Source organism: Corvus moneduloides, chromosome 18 (assembly GCF_009650955.1).
Source record: "Corvus moneduloides isolate bCorMon1 chromosome 18, bCorMon1.pri, whole genome shotgun sequence".
Lineage (NCBI taxonomy): Eukaryota > Metazoa > Chordata > Aves > Passeriformes > Corvidae > Corvus > Corvus moneduloides.
The window spans coordinates 7,294,032-7,309,462 of record NC_045493.1 but is presented as its reverse complement, the minus strand read 5'-3'; the positions used below and the strand labels follow the sequence as shown (position 1 = coordinate 7,309,462).

The 15,431-nt window shown below is 42.5% G+C and overlaps 1 protein-coding gene across 9 annotated transcripts in view; it reads left to right on the top strand.

The window, feature by feature from the left end:
* Nucleotides 1–15,431, top strand: part of ARVCF (ARVCF delta catenin family member) — a 258,278-nt gene that overhangs the window by 85,127 nt on the left and 157,720 nt on the right. For 7 of the 9 annotated variants that reach the window (XM_032127686.1, XM_032127688.1, XM_032127687.1 and 4 more), the window contains exons 2-3: nt 2,547–2,613; nt 14,103–14,204. The gene's annotated coding sequence lies outside the window, so the exon portion shown is untranslated. Of the gene's footprint in view, nt 1–930; nt 953–2,546; nt 2,614–14,102; nt 14,205–15,431 lie in introns of those variants that run through there. The other 2 variants (XM_032127685.1, XM_032127694.1) reach the window with 2 other exon arrangements.

Below are 15,431 nucleotides of genomic sequence, written 5' to 3'. Positions count from 1 at the left end.
AAGGCTGCTCCTCACACTGACTGAAAGCGTGTGTTTTCAAGAGCTTGGGTACATGCTCTGAAGCCTTTTGAGTAAGGGGCCGAGAAGATGGGAGGAATGGATTACCAGCACAGTCCAGGCATAGCTGATGATACGAAATAAGGCATTAGGAAAAAGGAATGGTAGAATAGGTTGCTACAGTACTTTCCATCATGCTGTTTGCACACATTTGCAATGGTGCAGAATCAAAATTTGTCCCTAAGTCTTCCTGCAGTCCAATAAGCTGCTCACATTCTCATTATGTTAGAAAAGCTTTAATAACTAATTATGTTCACTGGAGTAGGATAAGAATGAAGTGTGGTTGGGATGCAGTTGTGGAACTTGCTGACTGGCAAGACATGGTTTGCTGATACACGATTTACTTTCCCAGACATTTTTGCAGTGTCAGTGCCTTGATGTTCTGTTAAGTTCTTTGTTCTGAAAATATTTATCTTAATTAGTTACTATAGCTAGAGACTAATTGTCTAATTTCTTTTTTTTTTAGTCATTTGTTGGCAAGCAATCATAAAACCGCTCAGTCTTCAACAGTGAGACTGGGGTAATTAGTTACAAGTGAGAGATAACAAGCAATCTGAAAAGGCATTACAGGTTTTTCTTCACCTTTCCCATATGAGAGCTGTAAGATACTTGATTAAAATCAGCAATAAAAGTATATCACTAGAATGAAGCAGCATTTTTGTAATGAAATAAAGGTGTTTTATTAAATGTCATGCTGTCCAAGCTGGTTGGTTTTGCCCCCTCTCCCCACAGGACATGTTATCTAATGGGCAGCACCAAGGGCTGAAGAGGGGACTTTGCAGGATAGCCATGAGCCTCAGCAAGCTCCAGGCTTCCCAGGATTTGGGGCTGAAACTCTGAGCTGGCATCAGCCGATATAAACCAACACTCCCACTGGCAGCTGGACTGAGCCCAGGTGAACACGGCCTTATCTGATCCAGGTGTTTGCCATAACCCACACAGCATGTTAGGGATTGTCTCTGGTTTGCCAAATACCCTGCCCAAAGAGTAAAATGAAACATGTAGGTTTGTATTGAAAAGACAAGTAGTTTTTTCTTGGTAATCAATGCTAAATTTAAGGGTATACAGATGTGATTATCACTAGAAGACCACCAGTAATAGTGTGGGTGTATATAAGAGCTCTGATGGTTTATATTCATATTTTTGAGATCTTGTGAAATAGGCAAATGCACTTTATTCCCAGGTTATATGATAAAAAAATATTCAACAACCCACAGCTGAACACGAATGCTGTAGTGGGACTGGGTCTTACCCTGGACGTCCCAAGCCTTAGGCAGCTTGTCTTCTTGACTCTGAATCAAAACCAACAAAAATACAGGTGAAAAAGGAGGAAAGAAAAATCAAGGGATGTATTTTTTTCCAGTAGTTTTTGTCTATTCCAGGTGACATTAATTGTAAATCATTATTTATTTCTGGCTTAAAAATGGAGAATATTTTAATAAATAAAAATAGCTTACTTAGAGGAGATAGTCATATTCTTGTTATGTGACAAAAGCTAAAAGAAATTAGGCTTCAAAGAAGCCTCTTTTCTTACATCAGAGATGTAGAATTTTCTTTTAGCACCTCTGTGGTTACACTGAGTCTGCAGGATTCAAGTGTTTTTCCTTACTTACCACTCACATGTTTATTTGGCCTGCCTGTGCCTTCCAGGCAAAGGAGGAGCAGTGAGGAAGGGTCTAGTGATGGAGCCATGTGTCATGGAAGGGTCATGGCATACCTGGTTTTTGGATAAACTTTACCTGAGTGAGAAAGCCAGCAAGGGTGATCTTCAGGAATCAACTGCCTGAAATGTTCTTGATCTCAGAAAGAGAGCAGGAGAGTGGGAAGCCAAGACAAAGGATCCTGCTGGTTAACTTTGAGCAATTGCTGGGATAGGAAATGCTGTAATGGGAATGCTGCATGAAGCTCTAACAAAAAATGAGATATTGAAAAACGTTGAGTTCTTTCTGGTGAATTTCCTGCCCTAATTTCTCTTTATTTCCTGCTGTTAGAAGAAAAAAAGTCAAACAGGATGAGATGTATCTGTGGAGCCACAGTTGACAATTTTTAGAGCCACTAGATGGCATTTAGACCTGGGTGACTGAAAATGCTGTGGTGTTTGCTTATGAGGGAAACATTTTTGCTTTTAAATCTAGGAATTAATGGGGAATTAAATATATATTGGCTTAATTTTAAGTTCAGGAATGCGTGATATATGCACATATGAGTGGCACTGGGACAGAAATCAAGAGGATCTTTTGATGGAGTTCACTTTCAATACTCCAGTTCTGTGGGATTTTCTTGGGATTTCAGGTGATGGTGGAATAGATTCCAGAGCTAATGCTTTTTTGTAAACCAGCATGACTCAGGAAGGGGAACCAAGGAGAGATACAACTAATAGACTTCCACAGTATTATATAAATGCTATCAGTTATTTAAAAATAATCCCCTCTTCCTACTTTCCCCAGATGGAATAAAGATCTTTGTTATTTTCTTTGTTTCTCTTACAGAGTTGTTATCGAACCAAGGGAGAATTTCCATCTTAAAAGCTGCTACAAGAAAGAAACATTATAAAAGGTACTGTGTTTCTGCAGCTGAGTCTCTTGAGTGTCTTGTTACTGTTTCATTATGTGTGTTCTTAAATCATTGTCCTTTTATTAAATGTCTTTACACCTCTCAGAAATTCCTTCGTTTGCGTGCTATTGAGGACCAACTACAATTTGTTTAACATAGTGGTAGAATGCTTGAGGAGCAGAAAGAAGGGAATACCTATGATAGCTCTTACAACTGGAACTAGGACAAGACCCTCTGCCATCGTTGTGTCCAGAGCCAAGGCAGGGGCAGGGGTAAAATGCAAGTGCAGCTGAGGGAAACAGGGATGGCAGTTTTCTCTTTTGTGCCATCTCTGATCCATGTCTCCCTTTTCCTATTACCATGGAAATACTTGTTTAGCTTCATTCTAACCCTGTCAGAGCAGGGCATGTCTCTCAACTGTGGGGCTTCTTGCTACAGGCAGTAAGGGTCAGACTCTTAGGATGTCTCTTCCTCTCTCCATACTCTCCCTGCCAGCTGTATCTTAGCCTTTCTGGAATCAAAAGGTCAATTCTCTGGTCACTTCGAGGATGACCATAAATATTTTCAGCTGCTCTGAATTCACCTCAATACTTTGGTGTATCTGTTTTAAATCTGGGAACTTGAAAGTGAATAATGGGATTAAATATTAAAGTACTCTTGTTTATTTTCCTGAAATATTGCTCCCTTCTGTGTACTGCTTTATTTCTCTCCGTGTAGGTGGATTATAGTTTTAGCCAAGCATTCCTTGAAAATAATCCTCTGAATAACACGTATCATGTTACTGATTTTTATAAAGTTCTTTCCATTTTCATTTGATTGTTTTTAGATTAAACATATTTCCTTTTATATATGTCAAACCAAAACGTTTTATTGAAAATAAATAGCCCATTTAAAGTTTCAAAGCAGTTTGCAGGAAAGATTCTCAGCAGAGTTTACGTTGTATTTACTGTCTGAATTGTTTCGGACTTACCTCTGTTACTTTCACAGTCTTAATGAAATGAGTTAGAAGTGTTTATTATAGCTGAAAGGTATTCCTATTTATACAGTGCAGGATTTTAATTTTAATGTAATAGAGAGAATTTGCTTTAAACATTTGAAGTGGTTAGAAAGTTAAAGCAAAATTGTTATTTTTCCCACTCAGCAGTTATCAGCAGGATGGTTATTAAAAAGGGATGTTTGAATAGAAAGTTGTTTCTTGGAGCAGATCTTCAGTGATTTGGAAGAAATACTTCTGCTTCCAAATAACTGTAATTAAGCACTAGTGATAAGTTTGTTCTTGGAAATAGGAAATATTCTTGATGGGGGATATAAACTACAAAAAGCATTAAGATTTAGTCAAAGATAAAAATGTAGGATAGGCTTGGAATGGGTGAGATCAGAGTCTAACTATAGCTATCTGGAAGGAAATGATTTGTCCAAAAGACAATTGATACTGACCCCCTAAATCCAGTATTTTCCCCAATTCCTGCTGATTTTCAGGTCAGGGTCAACCTCAGCACAGAACACGTCATTTAAATGTGGTAGTTGTCCAGTTGAAATGGAGGTTTATGAGAAGGTCAGATTCGGAAGAGATTTCCCATCAGGGAAGGAGGGATGGGGAGAAGGGGGGATCCAGAGAGGTCCGGTATGGTGTTGGTGAGTTGCCAGCCCAAGGTTGTGGTGACCTGTGCCAGGCTCTCACCACCTGCGGAGCAGCCTGGACACCACATCCCTGTGCTTTACTGGCAGCCCAAATATTTAAATTCTGATAGAACCACAAACCAGTGAATAAAAAGCTCTTGTAATAAAGATGTGAATCTTAGTCATGAAAATTGATACTTGCAGTGACGTAGTAGAAACAAGTTTTGATCAGTGTATGGCTGTAACACTTGGCAGTGTAAGCACAGCACCGCATTTCTGCTGTGTGCGAGGGAAGACCTAAATGAGTAAGGAACGCTTGAGTCTGGACTAATCAATGGGGTTACTATGGCATCCTGATTTGCCCAGGGATATGAACCAGGCACGTCCTGAATACTATTCTCTGAGGGCTACTTTGGCTGTCAATTTAACCCCACAGAACCCAGTATGCTTGGCTAATAGAATAGGAAATGCTTCTCAGGGATAAGGATTTCTGCCTTGAAAATTCAGCAACACCTTGCACCTGGAAACAGGAGAGTTGAACTGGCAGTTCTTGTGGCAATGCTTCTGCCCCTCAACCAGGCACCACCTCTGGAGCAGCATCTTTTTTGCAGTGCGTAACAAAGATTATTCTGTTGAGAGATGTTACATGCATAGATCTATCATACGGAACGATGACTTGCTCCAAGACTTTCATTAAAATGTGTCTGTTTTTCCTGTCTTTATGTTTATGCATGAACTGAATGATTATTCAAGACAGCAGATGAGTTAAATACTTTTATTTTGCTCAGAAATTATTTATTAGTTCTCAAATGCATGTTTGCCTTGTAATACTAAAAAGCTGTGGTGTTAATCAGCACAAACTTGGATTGCATCCTAAACTTACAAGGGTAAAATGAACTTGGATTGCATTTTAAATTTACAGATGCTGAAACAGTGAAGGGTGTGCTCTGCACATGCCATTGCAGAAAGCAGATCAATAGTTTAGATCTAAACAGAGTAGATTTACTTAGTGCCTCAGGCTTCCAAACGTAGCTTGGTGAAAAAAATCCTGGATTTAGAATGACAGAGATGTCATTCTAAATGTTACTGGAGAGAATTAAAGCCAGTGGGCCTTACTCTGTTTCTTCTGTCTTTGTATTGCTTTAATCTCTTCATTGATACTGTTCCTGGTTTAAAGCAACAGAAGGTGGAAATCTGATTGTTTTTAATGAGGGAGGTTGAAATATGGGAGAGTAATGCAGTAAGATTGGTTGGTATGCAGCTAATGAAATTAATTTGATTTAGTAGCTTCGAGAATTATACACGAACAGTGACATGATGTTCTTTCCTGTTTATACTGATGTTTTCAGTTCTCTGGTGGAGCAATGGAGCAGCCGCACAATCCCCTACATGTGGCTGTGAGAGGTAAACAAGACCCATGTTCTGGAAAACAGCTGAAGGGTTTTGGTTTTGTTTTCTCCTGAAAGCAGGTGAAAACCACAGGCAAGAGGCTCGCTCTGAACACTTCAGACAACACTTCAGACCTGTGAATTTTCTTCTTAGCAATACCAGTTCATTTATTGGTATAAAATGCTGTGGGAGATACTAAGTATTTGATTCAGATGGGTTAAAAAATCTGTTTCTATTTTATGCACTTACTTGCATTAATCTTAGAAGTAGTAATTGGAAATGCCCTCATAAACCCCGAGACTGGAGCCCTAGAATTAAAAAGCATTTGTTATTACCCCGGAATGTAGCTGTGCAGTTTTATTGGCCTTTCTTCTACTGTAATCTATGGATCTCATTTAGCTGCATGCAGCCCTGTTCTTCTGAAACATACAAGGAAGGAAATCTCTCAATATCCTGAAATCAAATTATCTCTCTGTGCTAATCTACATGTAAAACATCCAAGCCCACTTCTTTAAAGGAAAATAGTTTTACTGATAAGCAGAGCTAGACTGTGTTCTTTGGATACTAGAATTAAGTGGGGTTTTTTTTTCTGTCTGCAGAGTGCTATTTATAGCATCAATTAACTCGTCATGGTTGGGATAAGTCATTTGACACATCTGTTGCTGAGCTTAAACACTCACTGTTCTGTGGGGTCACAGTTGGATTTTTTCCTCTCCAAATGTGTAGTGAAAGGACAGTTTTCTACCTAATGGCTCTTAGTTTGAATATGCTGCCTAAACACGCTGCCTGCTGCCTTCCGGGGGTGTTTGGAATGGGTGAAACTGTTGGGGTGCCTGACTGCAAAGCTGACCTCAGCTTTGTTGCTTGCCATTTTGTTATTATCTGCTTGTTGATAGCACAATAGTATCTTTTATGAAGGAGTTATTATGAGCTTCTACAGGATTTTCCAGCCTTGCTGTAATATTTCAGTTACTCTGTTTCACCCATGACAAACTGGCCTGGCTTTGGGAACTGCTGCCGGCCCACTGACTCTTGTTCCTGCGTTTTGTAGAGATTTAATGCTCATAAATAGAGGGCTGTTCTCAGCTGTAGTTCCCCACATAGAGCCAGTTCCAGTCACATTCCTGGCAGTAGCCTTTCTCTTAAAATGGAAGCCCTTTTACCTAAGAGCCAAGAAAATGAGGATTCTTGTATATTGTCTAGTGAAATCTTGTAAGTGTTCTGTGGAAGTAACTGCATGAGGTTATAACAGGGTGTTTATGTGTTTGGCTTATTTGTGGCCAAATTGGATTGTAGATTAATGAAGCCAAGCTTTAAAATTCATGGGAAAGAAGGGAGGAAGCGGAGTTACGAACTGTGCTGCTTTTAATCTTTATCTTTTTCCCTTTCTCATTGAAATAGCCCTGTTCTGAGAACAGATGTATTGATTTTGGGTGGCTCTGCTCACAAGGGAGGCTCTACAGTAAGGAAGTCATTTCTGTTGAAAATGTTACATCTTCCCATGGTTAATTGAAGGCCTGATGCTATTTAACAGTCACATAGGCTGTTGGAGGGGTTTTCCTTTGCCTCTTGGAAGACATTATTCCAGTGAATCCAGTGAAATGGTTGTGGTGGGATTTTCTGTTGTCTGTTTCTGCTCGCTGTGATCAGTGGCCGAAGGGTCTGTTGATGTGGGTTAGGATCAGATTGGGGTCAGAGGAAGTGGGGGACATGGAGCTGCTGCTAAAGACAGCTGTGAGAATACTTGGAAGCCTGGATATCCACAAGTCAGAAAAGGACCACAAAGTGCAATCCATTTTTAAGCAGAGCTCCTTATTGATTTCAGTGGGGGAGACCTTTGAAAAATCAATGGCACACAGCAGCTTTAGTATGCAAGGACATGTGTTCTGAGGTGTAAAAGTGATCGGCCTATGAACTAATCAGGCTGGCAGCAATCATGTTTGGCAAGTTCCAAGGCAGAAGAAAAGGTGTCAGAGGCTTGAGATGCAGCAAATTTACTATTCATATTCCGAGAGAGATTGCAAAGTATGATCTTGTTCATTCTAGCTTTGACTTTCAAGTTGCATTTTATTTCTATAGAAAAACAAAAACTGTAAAGGGAAATATAAAAGTTTCTGGTGATATGTAAACATGGGTCTGATTATTATAAGGTATAGTGTTAAACAAATAGAATTGCTGAAATAATCAAAATATTCTGATTTTTTCCATGAGAAACCGTCTCTGTCTTGTTCAGTCTTTTGGTATTTACAAGATTTTTACAAAAACTATTCCACCTAGACACTCGTTTGGAAATATTTGGGGAGTTTGTTTACGTAGAGAATTTACAGTGCGCACAGTGTGAATTTACAGACTATCACATACCCCATTAAACCTTAGTGTGGACACTTAGTAGGTGTGAAGTAATATGCTGCAATTTTGCTGTGCTGTTTTATCCTTAATTAACACAAACACTGATCTCTGAAGGAAGTGTGGCATAATGAGTGCTCTAATGGAAGAGTTCAGCTTACTTAGTGTGGACAAGTCCTTGGGTCCCAGAGAGCAAGAGCTCTGCTTCAGAAAGTTGTCTTTGCTATTCTGGTCTATAAATGACAAATTTTAGGAAGAAATGGCTTTTTTTTTACCTTGGGTAAAAGTAGCCATAGGCTAAAGCATTTACTTTAAAAATTGTCCTCATAAAAATATTTCAGTTTGAACTTTAGAGCATTAAACTGAATAATTTATGCTATTATATATATGCAGTTCTGAGGAAGATGTTCTGTATTTCCATAATTTATTTTCCTTTCCATTTGGAAGTACAGTATAGCAGTTGAAATTTACCTTACTGGGGAAAGAGAGCTACAGTATAATTAAAGCTATGTAGACACACTGTATCAGCAAGCTCTGAAAACACTCTATGAAATTTTGGAAGAGAAACCTGAAAAACTCTAGTAGCAAAGTGCTGAAGTGTTACAGTGTGGGAACTGCAACACGCATATCAAACAACGAGGCCTGTGGAAAAGAATATCTATGGACAGATTCTTGCTAGATGTTTCAGAGATGTTTAATTTCCCAGCCGCATGGCCAGGGCTCTGCCGAGGAACTGCTCAATCCCGGGACCGAGGGTCCTTGGCCGCGCAGGGGAACACAAAACAACACAAAACAACCACAACAATGACCAGGGGCAGCGAAACCCCATGTCTGTCCCCTCAGGGCCCCTCTCCCAGGGCTCCATGGCGGGGGGAGGGACCGCGACATTTCACCCGTTTATTTTTAACAAAAGGAGATGTAAAACTTAACATTGAAAACAACTGGATAAAGATAACAAGAACAGCTTCAAAACAAAACAAGCCACCCTCCTGAGTCTTTAAATGTCCAAACAGATTCTGTGGAACATCTTAGGGCTGACAGAAGGGAGACAGGACTCTCTGAGCATGCTTTGTGCGGAAACTGAGGCAGGAGAGGGTTTCTTCCATTTGTACATGTTGGAACTCTAAACAACAATAGTTAATTTCTTCCCTCCCCCTCTTCATCCCCCACTCGGCATTGGAAAGGGATTTTTGGGGAAACAATTGGTAAAGGCATGGTTTTGTGAGGGAAACCATGGATGAAAAAACGGCTTGGGAATACACTGGGGGTAATAGGACATAGGGTAAAAGGGAAAGGTGGGATTAGGAAAGGGAGACTGTAGGGTGGGCTTATAATGGAGATATTGTCTAACATGACTACGATTTTTTGCATATATACTGCCTTTTACAGGAGCACCATCAGGCCCAGTGACCTGCGATGCTTGTAACCCTTCTCTACCTTGCACAATTTTGAACTCCACCACCTCTCTATCTCCCAAGCTTGGGATGCATTTTTCAGGGTTATTCTTTTTAATAGCAGTTCTATGAACAAATATGTCTTCTTGGTTGTCACATCTTGTTATAAAACCATAATTTTGTTTAATATTATACCATTTTACTATTCCTAAAACCTTAGCTACGGTGATTTTTTCCTTTTTTCGAGTGGTTGCTGTTTTCTGTCTCGCTGCATTTTTGCTTTCGTCTTTCGCTTTCATTCGGTCCCGTGTTGGAATTGCCGGGGCTGTCAGTGCTGCGGGGGCCGTCGGGGCTGCTCGTGCCTGCGTGCTCTTCCCGGGGCTGCATTCGGGGCCACGTGGGCTGGGCCGGGCCGTGCCGCTCAGTTCCCCACGTGCCACTGCCTCTGCTCTCAGCTGCGCTGCCGCTGCCTGGGGCCATGCCCATGTCTTGGCTGGGCTCCTGAGCGATGACTCCCCCGCGCTCCGCTCCAGCGCGCGTTTCGGCTGGGCGCGGCTCCGCTCCACCGCCATCGCCGCCAGCCGCCGCCCACGCGCTGCCCCTCTCGGCCGGGCGTTCCCGGGGCTCGCTCCACCACGCGCTGCGCAGGGCCGGGCGGGCACCGCCGGGTCCCGCCGCTCCCGCCGCTCCTCGCTCCGCCACTGACACTGCGGCTCGCGTGGCTCCGCCCGCACGCGGGAACTGCCTCGCTGCTGCTCGCAGAGCGCTCAGTCCATGTGGCCGAGGCCGCACGGTCCCTGCGCCAGGCTTCCCTTCGCCAGGACACAGCTGACATTGCTCAACAGTCTCGGTAATTAAATAATATTCACAAAAATATTCTTCCATCGGCATATATTTTGACTCAAAAATTAACTGTGTCCAAACGGTCTTCCAAAAGTCTTTGGTAAGAATCAAATCCCAATAAACATAGAAAAAGTTCTTAAACAACCATGAAAGGAAATGTTTCAGTTACTTTTGAGCTTGAATTAAGCTAAAATTTACAAATCGTTGTTCAAGAATCTTTTCAAGTTTAAGATAAATGTCCATATGCGGCTCTGAGAGCCAAGAGTCTTTCCACGGTTCCTCCATCGTTTAGAGATGGAACAGCAAAACAAAACAAGAAGAGAAATCCAGAGTTTACTCACAAATCAGTCGCTGTCCTTAGGGATCGGGGATCGTTCTGCTCGCATTACCCACCATTTGTTACCGTGTGGATACTGCAACACGCATATCAGACAACAAGGCCTGTGGAAAAGAAATACATATGAACTGATTCTTGCTAGATGTTTCAGAGATGTTTATTTCTCCAGCCACATGGCCGGGGCTCTCCCGAGGAACTGCTCAATCCCGGGACCGGAGGGTCCTTGCTGGGGCACGGGAACACAAACCAACCAATGGGGAACGAGGCTGAGCAGGGGCAGGGAAACCCCGTGCCTCCCACCCAGGGCCCCTCTCCCAGGACCACATGGCAGGGCAGGAGGGCCCCAACACTGAAGTGAGGAATCTTTATCAAAGGGAAGCTGTAGAAAGAAGGCTGGTGTCATTTAAATATGCATTGATTAATATATTTAGAGAGTTTGCATTGGCTATAAGAAAGTTCTGTATTCTTCTTTTGCTGAGAACTGTATCTTTTCTGAGGTACTACAATATGATTTCAGTGCTTTTAACTAAAAGGTTAATTAAATTATTTCTTTTTAAATGGACTGGGAATCATTTTGGTAAGATTGGAGATGCTGTAGTGCTACTGACCAGAGCCAGTTCTGTAGTGAGTTAAGTGGTGGAACCGTACTGCCTTTACAAGCATATGTTTGGATGCTTTTTTTGATGTTGCTAAACCCAGTTCATAGTTTATCAATTTATTTGCAGAATTTATTTATTTATTTATACAGAATGTTTCCTGCTGGATGATCAGATGAAATTTCCTACTGATGTAAAAGCTCAAATATTGCGCATTGACCTTTTTGTTTCTGCAGTAATGGAAGTGGTCTACTGCAGCATTTATTGCAATGTCCTTGAGATGCAAAGTTCCTTCTCAAGGAGTTCTCCTGTTACCATTTCCTCTGCCCTCGTTCATTCCCTAGCTTAAACCTTGTTTCACAGACTGCCTCTGTCCAAAGGAACAAAAAAAACCCTGACCAGCTTTTTTGTTGCTTCTTTTGACAGCAGCACAGTGTGTCTGTCTGTGCCTACCAGAGAACTATATTGAAATAGCTTTCTTTGTGAATTCCTCATTGCTATTCATTGATGGAGGTTGTCACGTAAGGGTCAAATTAGAACTCAGTCAACCACAGCAGCAAGAGGACCCAGGCTCAAGATAGATTTCAGCATAAGGTCTGAGAAGCAGTTTATTTGGAATGTGTTACATGTTATTTTATATATATATATATATATATATATATATATGTATAATTCCAGAGTGTTACTCTTTTATCTGTAGAAACTCAGTTATGTTTAATTTATTCCCTCTGGTCATTTACTTGAGAATTAGTCTTTCTCTCACTCTGCCTCCTGACTTTCATCTTTGGGCATATCTTTGCACAGTTTTGTTATATATATATATAAGTTTTGAGCATAGAATTTACTTCTGTTAGTTTAAGAAAAAATGAGTTTTCTGGCATGGTGGTTCCGTGCCCTTTGAGGTTGGATCCATGCAAAGAAAGGATCATATTTCTGGTAATTTGGCTGAAACACAAGAAATTGTGTTTATGCTGGCTTCAGGAAGGCAGACAGTACCTGGTCAAGCATAAAATCTGCCAGGGCAACATTCCTCTCTGAAAATGTTCTAAAACATTTGAACCAGCAGTGTGAGTTTGTACTGCCTCTGCATTTTGTGCCATGTGGTTGCAGCATTTTTGATGTGGTAGTAGCTTAAGACTGGCAGTGCTGCCTCACAGAACCATGCCTATGCCAAATGGGTTCTGTTCTGTACATTCTTCAGCAAAAACAGGGACTAAGTTGGTAGCTGCTGACCCAGAGAAGTTTCAGTGATAAATGTTTTAAGACAAAATAAATCAGGGATTTACTGAGCTACACGGATGACCTGATATCCCAAAAGCTTCTTTTGCTTCGGTTTCATACAGGATCAGAGAGGTACGTATGCAGCCAGGGAGAACAAGCTATTGTGCTGTGTCCATCTTTTCAAAATCAATGTCTGCTCTCTAACACGGATCTGTGAAATGATCTTGAGCCGTTTGGGGCTTGTACATCTGGCTGAGGCCTAAAGTTGTGTGCCTAAATAACAGTTCTCATTTCTGAGAGCATCATGTTAGCTTTTTGTGTTTTAAATTGCCTGGCTATAATATCCAGCTTTGCAACATTCCATCATCTACAAGACATTCCTTCCAGTCTAGAGTTTTCCCTGATTTAGGACATTAACAGTAAATCTCACAGGAACATGCAAGTATTGATCACTGATAACAAATCAGATTAATCAGGGTGGGGTTTCATTCCTTAGGAGTCTCAGGATTGGCTTCTCTGAATATTATTTCTTTGTATTGGTTTGGAACGGCCTGGTTTTGGGTAGCAGGGGTGCCACAAAGATGGCTCCTGTGAGGAAGCTGCTGGAAGCTTCCCACCATGTCCAGCAGAGCCAATGGCTGATGGCTCTGAAGATGGGCATGCTGCTGGCCAAAACTGGGCCAATGAGAGAGGTTGGTAACACCTCTGTGATGACATATTTAAGAAGAAAATCAAAGTCACAAGATTTTGGATTCTAGTCAGAGAAGAGGAGGAGGTGAGAACATGTGAGGGAAAACAATATGGAGACACCAATGTCAGTGAAGAAGGAGGGGAGGAGGTGCTCCAGGTGCTGGAGCCGAGATTCCTCTGCAGGCCGTGCTGATGACCATGGTGAAGCAGCTGTGCCCCTGCAGCCCATGGGTCCAGGGGGATGCAGAGATCCACCCACAGTCCGTGAGGGAGGTGCCTGTGCCGGAGTGGGTGGGTGCCTGGAGGAAGCTGTGATCCAGTGGAAGGCGCGGTGGAGAGAGAGGGCCCTGCTCCCAGGCTGGAGCAGCCTGTCCTTGGAGCACTGCACCCTGTGGAAAGAGAGAGCCCCGGTGCTGCAGTTTGGGAGGGCTGTGTGCCTGTGGGAGGGGCTCACGCTGCAGCAGGGGCGGTGTGGCTGCTGCTCCTGAGAGTGGACCCACGCCAGGGAAGTTCACAGAGAACTGTCTCCCGTGGGAGGGACCCCACGGCCTCACAGGGGAAGACTCCTCTCCCGGAGCAGCGGAAGGAAATATCGGTGATGGACTGACCAAACCCCCATGCCCTGTCTCCCTGCGCTGTCAAGAAGATGGAGGGGAGGGCTGGGGAGTGAAAGGTGTACTAAGGGTTTACTTTATTTCTCATTATCCTCCTTTGATTCTGTTAGTGATAAATTCACTTTGCAACTTAAGTTGAACCTGTTTCGCCCTTGAAATGTTTCTCCCGGTCCTTGTCTCGCTCATGAAGTGTTCCTTAATTTTTTTTTTTTCCTTCTCCCTCCTCTGCTCAGTTGTGGCAGGGGAGGGTGAGTGAGCAGCTCTTGTGGGTGCCTGGCATTGGGCCAGCATCAAACCACGACATTCTTTTACTACAAGTTTGGAGGAAAACAGTGTAATAAATAATTTCTACAACACAGTCAGAAGAACATGGGAGCTGACTATATACAGAAGAGGTAATACCTTATTAACTAACTCTGTCTCTCTTTCCTCTCTCTTGTAGCTGGTTCTTCTTGAGGCTGCTCTCCTGCTTTGTCTGTCCTGTTCTAGTCTTAGTGGGTGATGTCCCAGCAGCTCTAACCATCAGACTTCAGTACGTCACTAGGTGTGTATTGATCAATTTTCTCTGCATGTTTTCTGGTGTCGCATGGGGGGCAACAGTCATGTTATGCTACTCATCTCTTGTGGCACTTGAGGCTGAAAATGTCATTGGCATGTGTTATGCTTCGGTTCCATAGATTGTTTAAGCCCCATTTTTGCTTTTATTCTGCTGGTTTTCTTCCCTGGAGAAGCACAAAGCTGCTGTTTCCATGCACACTCACAGGCCTTCGTGTTTGCTCCTACAGCTGCTGAGCTGCAGTATGAATGAGCTTCTTGATGCTCATAGAAACACCTCGTGCGAGCAGGACTGAGTAGACTTGGAGGGGTCTTGGACAGAGCAGTAGTGGGGCAGCTCTGAACTGAGCATCCAGACTGTTGGACCTGAGAAATCCCTGAGAGCCTCTGATGCTGAGAGAAGCCCCTGCTGTGTTCTGTAGGTGGTGGGTGGACACTGCACTCTCCAAACACAGCTCACTCACGGGCCTGATCTGAGGAACACACAGTACTTTGAAGTGCAGGGGATTTGAGGTTCTTCATGACTGTTAGCATTTAGGTGCCCAAATCTCACAGAACATGACCCCTCTTAATCTGAAGAGCTCTTTAAAAACTCTTGACTATCAGCTACATCCTATAATAGCAAAATTAACATGCAGAGTTGACTCATGTTTTTTGTGGAGCACCAAGTGGCCCTTGGAGTCTTGGCAGTGTTTCCAAGGGCCTCAGACTTGGGCATGAGCTGGGGTATTAGTAGTGAGCGGGACCCCTGTTTTGGCCCTTTGCACTGGGGTGATTTTCATCCTCGTGAGCACTCAGGTTGTATTGACTCAGAAGGGGCCTTTTGATGCATTAGTTTTTCACATGGACAGTCAGAATAAACACATCCTCTTACTTTGCTCTAATTCTAGTGCAACACTAATGTACGTAGAGTCACGTAGGCAGGAGAGAGAGATTTGCTGCTGTCAGCATAGCCTTTGATACTCTGTAGGCAGCTGGTTTCTGTGTTTAGAAGTGCAGCCTAAGGAATAATTTTTACCTGGCTGCTCTGGGTCTAATATTTTCATTTATTGATACCCTTTTCAATGCACTTTAATTTATTTACAAATGGTAGCAAATTGCAAGTGGCAGCCTGAGTAACTAACTCATGAGTCAGTACTTTTTTTTTTCTCCTCCAGTCTAGACTGCTGATAATGTAAATTGTTGAAACCCTGGGTAAATAATTAGGGGTGCAATC